The sequence below is a fragment of the Eriocheir sinensis genome, chromosome 47 (assembly GCF_024679095.1).
Source record: "Eriocheir sinensis breed Jianghai 21 chromosome 47, ASM2467909v1, whole genome shotgun sequence".
NCBI classification, from domain to species: Eukaryota; Metazoa; Arthropoda; class Malacostraca; order Decapoda; family Varunidae; genus Eriocheir; species Eriocheir sinensis.
Genome location: NC_066555.1, coordinates 8,936,260 through 8,952,292, shown reverse-complemented (window position 1 = coordinate 8,952,292; position 16,033 = coordinate 8,936,260). Strand labels below are relative to the sequence as shown.

The 16,033-nt window shown below is 44.9% G+C and overlaps 1 protein-coding gene across 3 annotated transcripts in view; it reads right to left on the bottom strand.

The window, feature by feature from the left end:
• LOC126981368 (probable serine hydrolase) overlaps positions 1–8,944 on the bottom strand; it is a 35,604-nt gene extending 26,660 nt beyond the window's left edge. Inside the window, exons 1-2 of one of the 3 annotated variants that reach the window (XM_050832390.1) lie at positions 8,750–8,944; positions 608–671 (exon numbers count right to left, since the gene is read on the bottom strand). The gene's annotated coding sequence lies outside the window, so the exon portion shown is untranslated. The remainder of the gene's footprint in view (positions 1–607; positions 672–8,749) is intronic. The other 2 variants (XM_050832392.1, XM_050832391.1) reach the window with 2 other exon arrangements.
• Between the last annotated feature and the right edge of the window lie 7,089 nt (positions 8,945–16,033).

Below are 16,033 nucleotides of genomic sequence, written 5' to 3'. Positions count from 1 at the left end.
TACTTTTCGAGTTATGCCTCTTTTCAAGTTATGCCTATCCCCTCCCCTCAACGATCTTGGGGGACCTGTGGGAACACGGGGTTTTTGGGTGGGGGAGCATGAAATCGAGTAATGTGCACTTCAAATGATGTTGAGAAATCAACAGAATCATATTAAAACACCAGTGAAAAGGCAAACATTACAGTTTGGGCAGCGGTGGTGAAAGTGGCCATTGGGAGGTAAGCAGTGTTGCCAACGATTCGCTACATACAGCAAAATTAGCTGCGGCCACTGGAAGGTGAGCAGTACTTCCAATGAAGCGCTACATAGCACAAGGGTGAGTTTTTCTGGGAAAATCGTTATTGAAATACTCTGGCCAAAGATTTCTAACTTTCCTAGATGGAATAGTAACTAAGAGATTTCTATTAATTATTTTTAACAACCTAAAATATGCATTTGTGACGATTGATGACAGGATAGGCATAACTTAAAAAGTAGAGATTTGTGACGAAAATGAGGTAAAACATCATTCAATTCACTAAATATATCACAAGAAAAAGATAAAGAACATGAGAAAATTGTTGCTTTCGCCAAGTTCAGGAAATGAAAACCACAACAACAGCATTACCTTACTGACCAGATGTTGATGGTTTTGGTGACGCTACTGCTGCTGCTGCTGCTGCCTCTCCTCCCTGTAAATACAGGGAAGTTTACAGTCTGGGCACTGTACTTCTAAAGGAAGGACACCATGACTTCTTAAAAGATGTTTAGTGCAGCTTTGTCGTCCAGATAAAATTGTTTAATAAACTCCCAGTAGTTGTCCATACAACCAGCACACACCGTGGCCATCTTTGAACTAGGGATGTACCGATGTATCGGTATCGGTATCAGTATCAGTGGTATCAGCACATTTTAAGAGTATCGGTATCGGGTGATTTTCTGCTGATACGACCGATACTTGAAGGAGTTTTGCACGTCGCATGTCATTTGTTGGAAATTCAACAGAAATTGGATTTTCTAAATTGCTGAAAAATATTAGAAAAGTGTAATGATCTAGTATCATGATATATAATTTGGAATTTCCCGCGATTTAATTTTCATCACTTTAAACGATAAGATTCATATTACTTTGAATACAAGTATATAATACTTAGTATTACTATAGCCTTTGGTACCGCGGACGCATACAATACAGGTTTAGTACTATAGTCCGTTTCGTTCCGTCTGTCCACTCACAAACATAGATTTGGCACCTGCGCATTGTGAGTTTGTAACTGCGTGAAGATCAACTTTATATTTTCAATGATATATTTAAATGTTTGTGTATACAGAAAACCCTGAAGCCATCGTATATGAACCGCACACAGAAGATTTTCATCGATAATTACCATACAAGCACATGGAGGAACAATTTGTTTATCAAACAGTATAGTCTGATCATACTCGAATGGTCTATAGCATTTCAGATACTCATATTTCATCTCATTCAGGTGCCACATCCATCAAAATTCCCGCTTTGTTGGTGGCTAGATGGAATGAAACAGACTATAGTAGTTTTGGCGCGGGATTGGCAGAGCCCCTCCACTCCCCTCATTTGCCTGCATCAGTCAGTCAGACGGTCGCCCCGCAACAGGGCACACTGCCAGGGTCTGGGGATTTCTTCACAGTCTTCTGCCTAAATGTACGGCAATTAAGGTAAAGCTCTAACAGGAATCGCCTTAATGCTGAAACTGGTGAAAGGCTTATGTTTTTAAATTACAATTTAAAAATGTCAAATTTCAGTTATTAAAAAACAGGCAAAACTGCAATGAATGTTTTTTTTTTTTTTGAGGGGGTAATTTTTCTAAGGAAATTGTTCACTTGTAGAATTGTTTCGGAAATTTTGCTTTTTTAAGTTAAATTATCATAACTATAGAAATTACAGTATTTGCCTTTTGCAAAAATCCATACTCCATGCATAATCAAATAATTAGTACGACTTTATATTACTATGTTTTTCATTTGATTTTTTACCCATGTCTTTAACCCTTGGAGTACGGGTGGCGAGATATTTCTCTGGATGCTGTGCACGGGGAAAATTTAGACATTAAAAAGAGGTGGAAATGGTGTCTTTGCAATAATTGTATATTCATGTAGTATATATGGTGGTGTAATAAAACTTCTCTCCTAATAATAATAAAAAAAGTTATGACAGCCGAAAATATTGCGCATTTTCTCGTGGCCGTGACGTGTCGCGTGGAAGCAGCCCACACACTCTCTCTCTCTCTCTCTCTCTCTCTCAATGTCACTACCATAGCAGTCATCAGTCAGTCACTTTGATCCGCTCGCGCTCTACTTCCGCCCGGAGCAGAGGAACTGCTTGACGCGTCACGAGACATGACAGATGTATTCCGAACAAAAGTGGAAAATGATCTGTGGCCTTCGGTAGGGCATGCGCTGAGACGATTGAGAGTGTGTACGGATGCCAGATGCCTCCACCATTATTCTGAGTCAAGAACCGGCAGTATATTTGAAACGTAGGGAGCGAAGAGTGTGATGATTATATATATGATCCCCATATGGGTGGGGTGTGTGGTAGCATACTTACATATACAGTCGCCGTAATCTAAGGGTTAAGGGACCTAAGTTTATTAATAAAAAACTTGATAAAAAGAAATTCTTGACTATGGACACCTTTTTTCAGGCCAGCACTGATTACTTTCTTTTTCTTCCCTTCTATGGTGAAACAACGAGTAGTGGGTCTTTTTTTTCTTAACATTTGACATTGCCCTTTAGTTGCTGGAATTGTTGTATAAAAAAAAAAAATCAGTGCACAGGTATCAGTATCAGTATTGGTCAAATATTGGGGTATCGGTATCGTTAAAAATTTTGGGATCAGTACATCCCTACTTTAAACTGACTGGCAAACACTAAATCTTACTGCTCCAATGGACCGCAGTTTCGAAACACCAAACACGGTATTTCTTTACAACTACTGCTTCACCCCCACCGCCACCCTCCCACTCCGTCCCGCGCTGGGTATTCCAATGGCCCACACCGAATGTCGAATAAATATACTTAAACTACCTGTGAGGGAAGACTACTTATTTACCCTTGTTTCACCTCAGCAGGTGCACTTCGAGCCCTGCTAATCCTCTCAAAGGCCGCGGTAACGCGCTTCGAACCCTGCTCCATACCTCCAAGGGTTCGAAGGAACGTGATGTGGAGGACCGGCGTGGAGGTGTGGGGGAGACTACCCTGGGACTCAGCCGACATTAACACCTTTACCAGCCTCCCATTCTGCTCACTGCTGAGCGGGGTTGTGGCTGACACGAGCCCTGCCAGTCTGCTGTCCCCGTCATTGCTCTCCTCCTCATCGGACGTAGTGGCTTCATCTCGCTGCCTCATCTCCATTCTACTTGTGGCCCCTGGGCCCTTCCAACTCCAACGGCACGACACCGTCTCGCCGCCACGTCACCACCCTGCCAGTGGCCCCTGGCCCTCTCCAACCGGGACTATGTTGATGCTGGGCGACGCTACACCAGGAATACTATACTTATCCCGTGTGTGTGGGTGTTGAGGAGGCAATTAATGTAAAAGCCACTCTAGTGTTTATCTCACCATGCACCCAGGGAAGCTGAGGGATACCAGGCCTAACGAGGGACTTGATCTGGCGTCCCCTCCACCTAACCACGCCTGGGCCCTGTCCTTCACACTACCCCAACCCAACTTTGTATAACCTAACCTCTAACTGAGGGGGGCTTCACCCCCCTCGACCCCCCTCCTAGCCAAGGGGGACTTCACCCCCCCACCCACCCCACCCCCACACACATTATAACGATCTTGGGGGACCTGTGAGAATTCAGGGGGTTCTGGTGGGGAGAATATTTAAATTATTCCAACCGAACTTTATGACCTAACTAGCTTCGTCCCTCCTGGACCCCCCCCTCCCCACATTGTAACTATCTTGGGGAACCCGTGAGAATTCGGGGGGTTACGGTGGGGAGCATATTTAAATTATTCCAACCAAACTTAACGACCTAACTAACTGAGGGCCCCACTCGACCCCCCTCCTAACCAAGGGGGGCTTTGCCCCCCCCTGGACCCTCCCCCCACATTATAATGATCTTGGGGGACCTTTGAGAAATCGGAAGGTACTGGTGGGGAGCATATTTAAATTATTCCAACCGAACTGTACGACCCACCTAACTGAGGGGGCTTTGCCCCCCTTGACCCCCCTCCTAACCAAGGCTGGACCCCTCCCCATATTAATATGATCTTGGGGGACCCGAGGGAAATCGGGGGTTCTGGTGGGGGAGCATATATTTAAATTATTCCACCCGAACTTTATGACCTAACAGCGACCGGGGGGGGGCTTGGCCCCCAATGACCCCCCTCCTAACCAAGGTCCTGGAACCCCCCGATTTAAATGATAATCCCTTACCTTTACTGGACGGAATATATATTGCACCCGCCGGCCAGTCTTCTAAACCCTTTTTATAGGAGCAGTGATTAGCAGTATTTTCTAAATTATAAATTTTATTATTTCCCTTTTTTTTGCCTGTGAGCTCTTTCCTTTGCTGTAAAAAAAGAAATGGCAATGCAGCTCACCTCCTCATGGCCGCAGGTATTTTTGCTAAATGTAGTGGATCGCATATCGTTGGCAACACTGTTCACCTCCCAATGGACTGCTTCCGCCGCTCCCACCAAAACAAATGTAGGTTATGCCTTTTCACTGGTGTTCTGTGATTCTGTTGATTTCTCGACCTCATTTTAAATGCATATTACTCGATTTCATGCTCCCCCACCCAAAAAACCTGTGTTCCCACAGGTCCCCCAAGATTGTTGATGGCAGGGGATAGGCATAACTTGAAAAGAGGGTAAAATTCTCATAGCTGGGCATGATAACAGAAAACCTTATTCCCGATAACCGATAACTGATAATGGAAAACCTCATCGGTGATAACCGATATTCGTCAACTGGAGACACAAATATAGGCGATAACCGATACCCAATATAAATCCACAATTCCGATACTAGCTAGCGATAAGTCGGATAGGCAAAAACGATACTATATTGATATTTCAAATAAAAAAAACAGATGAATTTAAATTTTCATTATCTGTATTTTGGAAAACTTACAAAACCTGAAAACCACACAGTGACACATACATAGGGACGGTAATACTAGAAATGCCTGAACAGGTGTTGTGTTATTTGGCGTCCCCACCGTCAAATGCTGGCGCTTTTGTTTACAAACACTGCGCATGCTCAGACCAGCAAGCGTAGACCTGTACAGGCTCACAAAGCTTTTTAACCGTACTGAAGAGTTGCTGGAAGGCTAAATCAGACATACAGTACCACTACCACCATCCCCGCTGTCTCTAGAATGACACTCTGTACGAGTTGTAATTATATGTACAGAGTGTCGTTCTAGAAACAGCGAGGATGGTGGTACTATATGTCTGATTCAGCCTTCCAGCAACTCATAATGTGTTAAAAAGCTTTGTGAGACTGTACAGGGCTACGCTTACTGGTCTGAACATGCGCAGTTCACGAGAGACCAGTGTTTGTAAACAAAAGCGCCAGCTTTTGACATGGGACACCAAATAACACAACACCAGGTGCCTTCAATATCATGGCATGCTCACAAACAAATATGGAATATCAAATTTGAGGCAGTGAATAATAATTTTGGGGGGCAAAGTTAAATGATTTTTCTCTTTGATATATTGATTTTTGAGTCTAACATAAAACATAACTTAGTGTTTTAATGTTGATGATCTAAGTATGAAATCTCTTCACCAAAGATATTTCATAACCCGAAGTTTTTTCATACAACACCAGGCGCCTGGGCCACGCACGCGCAATGGGAGGAGACAATTTTTTTTTTCTGAGAGGCGGAAAAAGTAGCGATTATCGCTATTTGGTTACAAAAGTAACGAAGATACCGATATATATATATAAATAAGTAGCGGATGGCCGATAACTCAATTTTGTTATCAGCAATAAAGTATCGCGATAACTTATCGTGATAACGCCCAGCTATGAAAATTCTAGTGTTTACCCATACACCCCCCTCACCCACAAAACAAGCTTGGGGACCTGTGGGAATGCGGGGTTTTGGGTGGGGAACATGAAATCCGTCGCAATCGCGCTTTTTTGTGGGGGGGGACAAAAATCTCCTAGATCTAGGGAAATTCCCTACATTTAGGGCAGCGCCAGTAGCGGATTCAGATCCAGCCCCTTCCCCCAACGATCTTGGGGGACCTGCGGGAAGTCGGGGTATTTGAGTGGAGGAGCATATTTAACCCTTTCCTTGCACACAGTGCAGACGTGACTATCCCCTCAGGCGCAGTCAGGCAGCCCAATGGGGGGTCTCGTTTAACCTCTGTATCTCAAAAACTATTCATCACAGCTAAAAACCAAAAACACCATTGGAAAGAGGAGGTCCAGATCTATAGGAGTCGGTTATGTATGCCTTTCTTGCGAACGTACATGCACGTTCAGGGAGTGTTGAATGTTAACACTTACGTCGGTGCGTGCGGGATGATCAGCCATATTGAGGGAACTGCGGACATCTCTCCTTCAGATTCTGGCAAGGGAGTATTGCCAACTGCAATATTTACAACTATTTGGTCAAAGAATCTGTCAGGTGATAGGTGAAGCTATGCAAAAATGCCACTATATTGGGCAAGAACATCCACCAGTTACTCGTCCGTACATTTACCGCACTGGGCTGATATGATTTTCCACCAAATTGGCAATCCTGTGTTGTGAGAATTAGTGTTGGAACACTCTCATACGCAGGAGATTTGAGTGCGGGTGGAGCTCGCAGCGAGCACTTAGTACCACAAGTAGATACATCTAACGCTCGCTGCGAGCGTTTAGCAATGAAAGGGTTAAACTACTCCAACCGAACTTTACGACCTGCTAACAGGGGGGACTTTGCCCCCTTCGAGCCCCCTGCTAAACAAGCTGTGCCCCCCCCTGGACCCCCCCGCTCTTTAAGTGCCCCAATTGAACTTTACAACCTAACAGCTAACTGAGGGACATTGAAAGAGGTGCTTCTTCAACATTAGCTATTACATTACTGACGATGCCAAGATGGTCCGGCGGCTTCACCAGACCCGTCCTCCTCTGAAGAAGCTTCATCACTAATCTGCTTCATGTGTTCGTACGTTGTACCAAACCTGCTTCACGCATTCGTACGTGCTACCAGTAAGTGAATACATAGTCGTATCTGACGGTTGCAAGATTCTTATGAAGTAAATTACTTGCCATTTAGATGCTTCACTGACCTTAATACTGTAACAGGGGCTTCGCCCCCCTCAAACCCATTTTTGGTATGGAGAGTGAGTGAAATTGCGTGGTTTCCGTACGTTGTAAAAAATCCCGGAATGTACGAAATTTCCTTACATCGAAGTAATTGTAAGGAATTTCCCTACATCTAGGGTATTTTTCAACCCCCTACCTAACTCAAAAACTATGCATAATTGACGCATTTCATTTTTACCACCGCATTCCCTGCAGTCTCAATGACCCCCTAGCCAATTTTGGTTGTGAGGGGTGAGTATGGGCAAACACTAGAATAATACTGAAAAGAGGCATAACTCGAAAAGTAGACATTTGCGGAGGAAATGTGGTACAAAATCATGTAATTCACTACATTTATCACCAGAAAATCATGAACCACATAAGAAAATCGTTGGTTGGGTGAAACTGTAAATTGTCCTAAACTACTCCAACCTAACTTTACATAACCTCCTAATGGGGGGGCTGTAGCGCCACGGCGACTAAGCCTGATGGGCGAGCCTCCCATAACTCCCTCTGCCAGGGAGGTACCTCTTTGGCCAACTGGTAAAGGAGTGGCTCTCCCGTTACGCTAGTCGCGGGTTCGATCCTCGGCGCCAGCAAAATCTTTCCTTGTCTGGATTAATTTCTCGTGTGTTTCATTACACGCGGTGGTCGTGTGGGTGTGTAGAAAAGAGAAAATTCGGGCATTTCACTGGTGGCAAGGCGGTAGCATCCTCTCCTGTGATTCTGTTGTGTCTCCCCTAAGGGGTAACAGTTAAGAGTGATGGCCCATGCTCTCCGAAGTTCATGAAAAATGGGAAATCTTAACACACACAAATTAATCTACATAGGAATGGGAGCCGTGTAGTGCCACAGCGACTAAGCCTGATGGGCGAGCCTCCCATAACTCCCTCTGCCAGGGGGGTACCTCTTTGGCCGACTGGTAGAGGAGTGGCTCTTTCGTTACACTGGTCGCGGGTTCGATACCCGGCGCCAGCAAACCTTTCCTAGTCTGGATTCATTTTTCATGTTTTGTTACACGTGGTGCTCATGTGGGAGTATAGTAAAAGAGAAAATTCGGGCATTTCTGGGCTTCGCCCCCCTCGTCCCCCCCCTCTGCAAAGGAGACTGAGTGAAATTGCGTGGTTTTCGTATTAGGCAAAAAATACCTCGAATATATTTAAACTACTCCAACCTAACTTTACATAACCTTCTAATGGGGAGGCTTTGCTATGGAGGCTGATTGAAATTGCATGGTTTTCGTACGTGGTAAAAAAATCCCTGAATGTAAGGAATTTCCCTATATCTATGTAAATGTAAGGAATTTCCCTACATCAAGGGTATTTTACAACCCCCTATGACTCAAAAACTATGTGTTTGCGACGCATTTCATGTTTACTGCCGCATTCCCCGCAGTCCCAAAGGCCCCCTAGCCAATTTTGGTAGAGAGAGGTGAGTATGGGCAAACACTAGAATAATATCTATATCACTTACTCCTTATGTGACTGTGGGCCAGGATGTGTTGCGATGAAGGGTGTCAGCAGGTAACTTGCAGGGATACGTATTCCTCCAATAGGCAATGTTCTTCCTCAGTGTTTGTTAGGTCATGGGACAACGCCCTCTAGTCTATAGCCCCGGCAGTGTGATACCATCAGTGTGGGGGTGGGCACTGTGGGCAGGTACCGGTACCAGTACCGGTACTAGCGGTACCAGCTAAACGGTACGGTACCGGTACCAGAATGCTCGGTACCAGTACCAGATTGCTCGGATTTATTTATTAGATTTATTGGATAATTCTTCCTGTCCAATTCTTTTTTTTTTTAGGTTGCTAATATATATTGTTATTGTTATTAGACTATGATCAAGTACATCCACAATAACTATATGTATACATGCTATTTTTTTATCGAAAAAATAAATATTCACTTCATTCAGAGATTTACATAGTTTTACATAGAAAATCAGACCACACAGACCCCATGGTCCAGACTAGGTAGTCTGTCCTTAAACCTAAGTGATTCTACATTATTCAGAAGGCTCCAAAACGCTGCATTTCAACTCTAGTTGATATTATAGCCTTTTCCATTTATAACGTAACCCGTTTCTGGGTCATGATCTGTAGAGTCCCTTGATAGATAGAGTCCCGACAGCCTAAGATTTGGACGCCATTATTGGCCCTGTCTTCGCCGCGAGAGCGTGTGCTAGTGTTTGAAAAGTGCGGCGAAAACACAGGGCCAATAATGGCGTCCAAATCTTAGGTTGTCGGGACTCTATGAGGGACTCTACAGATCACGACCCAGAAACGGGTTACGCTAAATGGAAGATGCTATAAAAGTTGATGAAAGTGACGATCGAGCTTATTTTTGAAGGAGTCAATCGTGTTACGTTGGTTGCTTGTTCTTGTCATATATCACAATGCCTTGCAGTTGTTCAGTATCTGGCTGCAAGTCTGTAAGTAGACTATTTAACGCTCTAGAGAAAGCACCTTAGTCTGTCTAGGTCAGGGGCGTCCAAACTTTTTTAACAGAGGGCCACATGCGGAAAATATACGAAGGGTCGGGCTACTCAGTATATTTATGGATGGAGATAGATTTTAGAGTTTATAGTTTTACAGGAACTACCACGTGTAGGTCAACTGGCCTCTTGCAGATTCCTTATTTTCTTATGTATGTATTTTTATTTTATTTTTTAAGGAATGTAATTAAGTAGATATAGACAAGTGTACCTTTGATGGAATCTATTTTCTATAATGTCTTATTTATGTTTACAGGATAAACTATTTGATCCTATTATAAGAGGATCGAGTAGCATCATGCTTATTAGAGAGGATTTGAATGTAAGCTTATAGTTTTCATTGTACTTATTATTATTACACAGCAAGATATGAAGATAAAGCCAATCCCACGCTAAGGCCCTACTACTGTGAGCCATAACAAAGAGACAGAACATAAGAACATAGGGAAACTGCAAGAGGCCGAGTGGCCTCCACAGGACAGCTGAATCCCTCCCACTACTCACGATGGGTGAGGTGTACGTAGTTTCAGGGGTTACGAGTCTCATGCCTACGGACACATTCTGAAAATTAATAAAAAAAGCATTATGCAGTTACATTATGCAGTAGCTAGGCTACTATTAATAAATATTATGACAACGAATCTGCCATTGACACATATAATATTACAGTATTAGGGAAAAGAATGTGAGAATGGACCGTATTGGCTATACAGGCAGCGCCACACGTGGCCACTCGGTGAATTGTCAAAGCAGTAGGCTATACTTTCCATAGAATTCAAGTTCTGGGGCCGGATTCATGAAGCCACTACAAGACCGGTCGTTGGTAAGTCTTTAAGTAAATCTGTCCTCTACGAATGATCCTTGTGTTTAGGCTGCTCCGATGACAATGAATGAAGTACTGGCCTGGTCGACAATTCCTTCATTGTCACTGGAGTCGCTTTAAGATCAAAAGAACGTTCCTAGATGATGGAGTTACCAGAAGACTTACCATCAATAGGTCTCGTAAGTGGTTTGATGAATCCGGCCCCTGTACTAGAGTGCGTCTGAGGCTGCCTCCAGGATACAAGGCCTTGGTGCCGCCACCGCTCCAAGCCAACGACTGCACACACTTTATTCTTACCAGATTTCCTGACTGTATACTATTTAACATGGAGAAAAACTGAAATCGGGTAGGAGTGAGGTGTGTGCAATCATCGGCTTGGAGCGATGGCGGGATCATGGTCGTGTATCCCGGAGACAGCCTCAGACGCACTGTAGTCTATAACTTTAACTCTATGGAAACGACAGCTTGGAGTTGAGTGGCCACATGTGGCGCTGCCTGTATAGCCACGGTCCATATATATGTAAAACATCACGAGAAAACAAAGTAGCAAGGGCTATCGGGTTGTGAACGATCGAGTCATTTCACCATTTACAGTTAATCTTATGCACTTATTACAACTAACTACCACAGTACAGCATAAGATCCATGATAAGAACTTCAGCAAACTTACCTCGTACAGAAAAGTATTTCAAAATACAGTAGGGATCGAAGAGCAGACGCCTCACGTACCACGGTTCATACCCGCCGCCAGCTATATATACTGTGTCGCCGTCCAGCACATGGTCCAGCAGCACTGATCGTCTGTCAGTGATCGAGATTATCTAACACATCATGATTGCCCGACTTTTTTCCCCATCACATTATGGATATAGAACTCCACGTAGTACATAATTTCATTTTAATTTACAGATATTAATAATGATAACATAATGATTGATTTACAAAAAAGTAATCGAAGAAGGATTCACGTCACTGGTGATTGTTAGTAATTATTGTGCTATACGCGCGCGCGCGCGGGTGTGTGTGTGTGTACACAAAAGTGTATATACTATATGCCCATGGTAGTTTGCAGTTTATGGAAAGACCGATCGATTCATTATCCATCGTATAGATACCTTTGGGCCACACTCATAAACAACGTCTTTTACACACGCATTTACAGCATGTCACTGCAGGAGACGATAATTAAAGTCGTTGGAGTACAGAGGCCCTCCGTCGATTTGACGTCACAAATTTTGCTGACGGTGGCCGCCCTTCTCCCGACGGAGGCCCGACGATTATTAGCCTTTTCCATTTAGCGTAACCCGTTTCTGGGTCATGATCTGTAGAGTCCCTTGATAGATAGAGTCCCGACAGCCTAAGATTATTGGCCCTGTCTTCGCCGCGAGACCGTGTGCTAGTGTTTGAAAAGCGCGGCGAAAACACAGGGCCAATAATGGCGTCCAAATCTTAGGTTGTCGGGACTCAATGAGGGACTCTACAGATCACGACCCAGAAACGGGTTACGCTAAATGGAAAATGCTATATGTTTGCTAGGAGTACGGAGGCCCTCCGTCGAATTGACGTCACAAATTTTGCCGACGGTGGCCGCCTTTCTGCCGACGGAGGCCCAACAGTGATGGTTTGCTGGGCAACCTCCTGCGGCAGCTACTGTAATGGCTCTGACACAACGCTGCGAGGCCCCAGGGGTCCTTGCCAGGGGCCCAATTAACACAGACCCCAGCAAGTCCGCCACCCCGGCACTTGCCGCCACCACACGTGACGCTTCTTGTTCCTCCGCGTGCGACGTCGCCACTTCTCGCCGCTGCCTTGATCTCTGCCTTCACCTCCTCCTTCAAGCCCTGAAACTCGCCTTTCAGAGACTGCACCTCCTCCAGCAGTTCCCTCTTCACGCTGTCGCAGGCCTTGTCGGTGTACTGATGAGTTTCCACCTTCAGAGACGAGAGACTGCTCTGCAAAAACCTCGGCAAGATGGCGGGCCCTCTCGTCTGCCCTCTGAGCCTGCTCATCCGCCCTCCTGGCCAGCTCGTCGGTTTTCCTCGCCTGCTCGTCTGCCCTCCTAGCCTGCTCGCGTGCCATCTCATCTGCCCTCTTAGCCTGCTCGCGTGCCCTCTGAGCCTGTGCCTCACGGTCCACTGCCATTTCCTGCCTCATACCGGCCAGCATGGCAGCGAGCATGTCCATCTGGCCCGGTTTCACATCAACCGCGCCTGCAGCCTCGTGGCCCGCCTCCTCGTCTCCCTCACGGCGGCCATTGGGGGACGCCATGACGATTCGGCATGCCTCATTAGCTGTTCACTGTTCACTATATCCCACTCCTGACACCAAATGTTACACCACCGGCCCGCACACCACACTCCAAACACGGGCAAGCGGTGTGCCTCAACCCCAGACCACCACTCACGGGTCATGAACACCCAGAACAGCCACAAGACACACAACGCCAACGCTCCCAAGGCCGCCAACCACGAGGGAAACAAGGCAGAGCAAATACACGCTCACAGTGCAGGTTTTCCACTTTACCTTACAGCTCCAACCACGTACGACCACTAGTTTACAAGGCACAGTAACTCCAGGCACTCAGAGGGGCACAGACACGGCACAAGGCTCACGGAGGCGAGCAGGGGCACGGAGACGGGGCAGCGCGTGTTGACCGGGCGGTTGCTATATCCACTGTTTCTTTCCGCGGCGTGGCTCGCTTCCGATGCACCCCACGCCGCCGGCCATCACACAGCCCTATATATATATATATATAGATAGAGAGAGAGAGAGAGAGAGAGAGAGAGAGAGAGAGAGAGAGAGAGAGAGAGAGAGAGAGACGTTGACCGTTGACCGTTGATGAGGTTTCAATTACAACGTTAGCCTCAATAATAGTCTTCGATGCACTTATTATCAAACATCGTAGTGAGTGAGTGAGTGAGTGTCTTAATTTCTTTCACGAATAATATCACATATAACCATTAGTTGAGTTTTCATGTCTGATATTTTCATTATAGTATCACAATTAAATATCCAACGATTATTTCCAACACACTGAACATTCATCATACACAATTTATCTTTGAGTACAGACACTGATTAATAGCCATGATCGGTTATGTTACGAGAACTACACAACACTGGTCATTAGCTGAGTGGTTGATTTCAGGCTTCTTGTATCTCACACAATTTATACATTTCTTCTCAGCCATGGTGCACTCCTGTGATTTATGATTGCCAGCGCATTTGGAACAATTTGGGGCGTCTCCATTGGTCTGGGCAGTACAGTTGGCCTCAAGATGCCAGTATCTCTGACAATGATAGCATATGTAATTGCATGGTATCTGTCTCTCACTGTGTATATTCCCCATTCTCATTTCAACTTGTCGTGATTCTTGTGAATCAGCTCTCTTACAGATGGGTCACACCTCAATATGTAGTGCATCGTGCCTCCAGCTGCAGGCTTGCTAAAAACAAGCTCAATCTTATCCTCAACACCCCCAGTAGCATGTAAGAAATCATTGCGGTCTAAGATGGTCTCCTTTATTTTTTCCTTGGTCTCCTCTTTATGCACATTGCAGATCATGATCTTTGGCTTCATCTTTCCAGTTTTTGAGCAGCCTCACCCCTTGTTTTATTTTATTTTATTTTTTTACGTCGTGGCTTATTGCGCCGGTAGGCTTCTTTTCGGTGGATCCTGATGGTCGGCCCAAGGCTTCTTCCCGGTGGGGCCTGATGGTCGGCCCAGCCCGTTCTGGCGCAGGCGAGTATTTATAGTGGCGCCATCTTGCATTGGCTCATGCTGCCCTCCTGGAACTCATCTTTAATCCTAGAATCTAGAGTCCGGTTTGATAGGTGGTCTTCTGGACAGCATGTGGGTAGTTTTAAGCCACTCGGCGGCGGCTGAAAAATCCCACCTTAGTGGCACCGGGCGGGGATTGAACTCGTGTCGTCCTGAACTTGGCGCCGTCACGCTATCCATTCAGCCACCGCCTCCCCCTTGTACTCTCATAATCAAAGTTCATGACAATGTTACCCCTATTTGTAAATCTTAAATCAGTTATTTGAATACCATTCAGTGCTTGGGAGACTTCATACTTCATGTCTGTTCCCTTCTTTTCCTGTGTAGAAGCTTTTACAACTAAGAGATTTTTCTTGACCTTCTTGCCTCTCTTTGCCACCTCAGCCCAACTGGATTCAGCATGCTCAGCACGTTTAAGCGTGTCCACAACTGATCCCAGCTCCTCCTGCACCTTCACAGCCCTTGATTCAACTTCATCCTTAACCACAGATATTTCCTTAGATAATTCTTGCTTGAATTCATCCATTTTTTCCACAATTTTGGTAGCCAGAGATGCTTTATGAAGGCATGGGTTGCAAATCCAATTTATTTTAGGTATATTCTCCTGCTTAATTCCAGACAGATGAGCACACTTCCAATGACACCATTTAGGGCACAGACAACATCCAATCCACTTATCGCCCGTGGGATCAGGGATGGCCCGAAGAGTATTTAGCTGGGCCCCCCCCCCCCAGCTAAGGTAAGGTTAGTTATGCCCAACTCAGTAATTTTTTTACCAACTCACATACAAACATTGAGAGCTGCTCTCGAGGTCATTGAGTCATTCTGTACATTCGTCTAGTCTCATTTGTTATTGTTGTGTTGCTGCCAGTAATGCCTAACGGGGTGTGTCGTTAGTGTAGGAGGTAAGGGCAGTTTTGTCTAAACTTTGCTGGTCGGTGCTAGGTTTGATCAACTATAAGCAGGTACAAAGAAACTGAACATATGAACATGTCATCTTTATGACAAATATTATCATTGTTACAGTTTTTCTGGGAAGTAAATATTGATGTACTCAACAAAGGGCAGAGGACTGGTCTTGCCAGTCAAGCTCCACTCCAAACAAGACTTCATACAGTTACAATGCGTATAGAAACTATACAATTTAGGAAATAGAAAAAAAATGGCAGAATTCAATTACCAAGGTTGAAAAAAAAAAGTATCGAAAGAGATTTGAATACTTATATCGTAATGCTTTGGTATAAAATAAGACTAGCTGTCAGTGGCATAAAACAAGACTAGGCATAAAACAAGACAGTCAAGACTAGAAGAAATAACAAAATAAGTATCCTTCAAACAAATAAATCCAGTTCACACCTCCAGACCACCATCTTGGGAGTGGAATAGACTATATGGGTCACAGTGGGGTGTTCCCTGATATTGGCAGATATAAATATTTGTTATTTGTTATTAACATAATAACAATAACAATAACATAATAACTACATAGGTGTTAATAAATGCCTTTTGCCTTACCTTACCTACAGTTTTTGCATCATCACGGTATTGTTACGCCAGAGGGTATATTTTGGGGGGAATTTGTGTTATTTGTGTGAGGGGGTGCTAGTTTGGGGCGCGGAGGACTGGTGATGGCCGGCGGCGTGTGGTGCATCGCGGCTGC